This window comes from Misgurnus anguillicaudatus, chromosome 2 (genome assembly GCF_027580225.2).
Source record: "Misgurnus anguillicaudatus chromosome 2, ASM2758022v2, whole genome shotgun sequence".
NCBI lineage: Eukaryota > Metazoa > Chordata > Actinopteri > Cypriniformes > Cobitidae > Misgurnus > Misgurnus anguillicaudatus.
The window spans coordinates 12,230,583-12,233,443 of NC_073338.2; positions in this window are offsets into that span (position 1 = coordinate 12,230,583).

A 2,861-nucleotide genomic window follows, 5' to 3' on the forward strand; every position below is an offset into this window, starting at 1 on the left:
GCATAAAACTGAACAAATACGTAAGGGTTACTACTTTAGTTTATGTTCAGACGTCGGACAGATGCGAGCACGTGCACGTGAGACAGAGAGAAGCGCAGCTGCTTATTATGCTGGATTTATTTCAGATGCTATGAGTCCAAGACACGCGCATTAAGTCCATGTTAGAGATGCGCGGATGGACTATTATTTCATAGCCTGCACTGGTGTCATCCTGATTTACCACGTTGTAAAACTAATTCCAGGCAACCCTTTCTGACATTCTATTTCCTTTGTTTTTAATTCTCATTTTTTGAGTTTGCCACGTACCTCCTTCGCCAGCGTTGATAAGAGCTGTGTCAAAATGCGTCCTCATTTCTCCGCGCTGTTAATGATAGAACGAATGGATCCTTAACAGCCGAGGATTTCCCAAACAATTAAAAGCTTTATTAAATAAAAGTGTGTATTTATTAGAAAACTTTTTCTTGTCACTGTTTTAGTATTATAAGTTATGTTTTGTGTTAATATTATTCTGTTTATGTTGCGTATATTTCTAGGTTGATTATTTGATATGACACATTGATGTAGATTAATCTATTTAACAGCATATGTTCTGAAATAAATTAATATTTTTCTGATTACATATTTATTTTAATAAGTCAGAAATGTCTCCGCTGTTTTCTGCTGACAGGCGCGGTGGGCGCTACTGGGGGCGTGTGCAGCAGGTGACGCAAATTTTGGGTCCACAGAAGGCTAGACCGTCTCATTTCAGTTCTCTTCTTGAACTTCTGAGGCTGCCACTATGAAAGACAGAGATGTCGCATGCTTAGAAGGACAGAGCTAATAACAAGCAGTCGATCCGGCACCCGCCCGAATTTAATTAAAATATTATTTTTCGTCACGTCATCCGCCCGATCCATGTAACTGCCAACCGCGCATCTCTAGTCCATGTGCGTGCAAAAAGGAATCCTCTCTCTACAAGCTCTCGCGTTAAGTGAAGCCCACAAACCCCCATGCGAGTTTTGCAATGTGCATGTTAATGTTAAAGTATTATAATAATAAATAATGGCATATAATTTTTGTCTAAATTATATGCCATATAAAAAATATGTAAAAATCGAGAATCGGATCGAATCGTGACCTTAGAATCGAAAATGTAATCGAATCGAGGATTTGGAGAATCGTGACACCCCTAGTCGGTATACTTGAATTGCTTTTACTTTGATTTCGTTTTGATGTTTCTTCTTTCATATCATGGCATTCTTTCTCCTTCTCTCCTTCCTACGAGCTCTGCTTTATTGGCTGCTCCTCCCACTTGGACATTTCTGGGGCTGGTCTCATCCTTCAGTTAGGCCCCCTGTGGCCGTGTTTAGGCTCCCCCGACCTCTCGACCCTCAGATAAGCTAGATCATCTCGCACAATGAGTCATGTTGTCTCATCTCCTCCTCAACTCCTTTCAGCTTTTTCTGTACACAAATAACTCAATACATAGACAATTAGTTTCTTCATATAACACTTAATTCCAGATATTTTTACAATACGCATAGGTCTATCGGCGAATATTTCATGCAGTGTTAAAGGTGTACGTTTGTTAGTTTACATGCTCATTAATACAAGGTAAAACATAACTTCTGTTACGATTAGTATTTTCACACATTTTGTTAAGTATGGCTTTGACGATTATTCCTTTTCTATACCTTTTTATCTACCATCCCTTGTGATTATAGATGATAGTCAAATTTTTCTTCTCTCTTATCCGTCACATCAGTTTTTCCCTTTTTATCTCAACTCAAAATCTTTATTCTTCTCATGAATCAAATAATTTATTTTCATTCATTTATTTGCCCCATGTACATCTATGAAAATAATATTTATGACTGAGATTTCTTACTTCTATACAATCTAAAAAGATCTCCTGACACTCTGAGGCTCTTTTTAGCTTCCAGATCTGTTTGCCCATGCTGGCAAAATCAACTGTTCTCCTTTGTCCCTATAACTCAATGACAACCAATCATTTTATCAACTTTTTAGCATTAATCAACCAAATTAACTTTCCGCATGTTGGAATAGTAGTTCATCCATTCTAAACCCGTATAATATTTTCCCTTATAATTAAATACGTAAATACAAGTATCTACTTCTTATGCAAATCATAATTCACAGTAAAAATGTTTATCAAATGGAGAAACACTTGTAAGCAAAGTATGTACTTTTTTGGATCATCAATCTTTTCTTGTCATTAATTGCTCTTAAATCGTGACTAGATACAATTTAGATTTATTTCCTTAAATCCTAAGTTTTTTACAATAATTAGTTATTTCTTTTTTCTATTCTCACAGCTTTTTCTTGTTTACCTTTTATAGTATCCTATGGTGTTTTTTCAATTTATTTCTTTTATCTATTTTATTTTCCTTTCTGCCATAGCTGTTCTATGCCATTTATATTTGCTTTTTAGACTAGTACCATCATTGGAGTTCTAACTTCCTCTGTAGAATACCAAATTCAAAAAAACCCCAATTTTCATTATGCATTTCTTCCTGTCAGATTAATAGGAGTCTGATTTGATTTCAGAACAGGTAGTCACACCTAATGTGGGATTTTAATGTCATATGTTTTATTAATATTGTATTTAGAAGTGTTTTCAATAATCATTATAGTATGCTGAAGTAAAAGATTGTTTGTGTTTGTCTGAGAGAGTGGAAAGTTCCTGAGAGGAAGCAGCCTCTGTGTTTGCAAAAGTTGCAAGGTCGTAGTTGGATTAGTGAGGAATTTGCAGGTGGCAACGGTCGAGATAAAGAGCGAGGCTTAAAGAAGAAAAGCAAACAGATAACTATGTATTAACTAATGCTTTAATATTCACAGGATAAAATATGCAATATATTTCT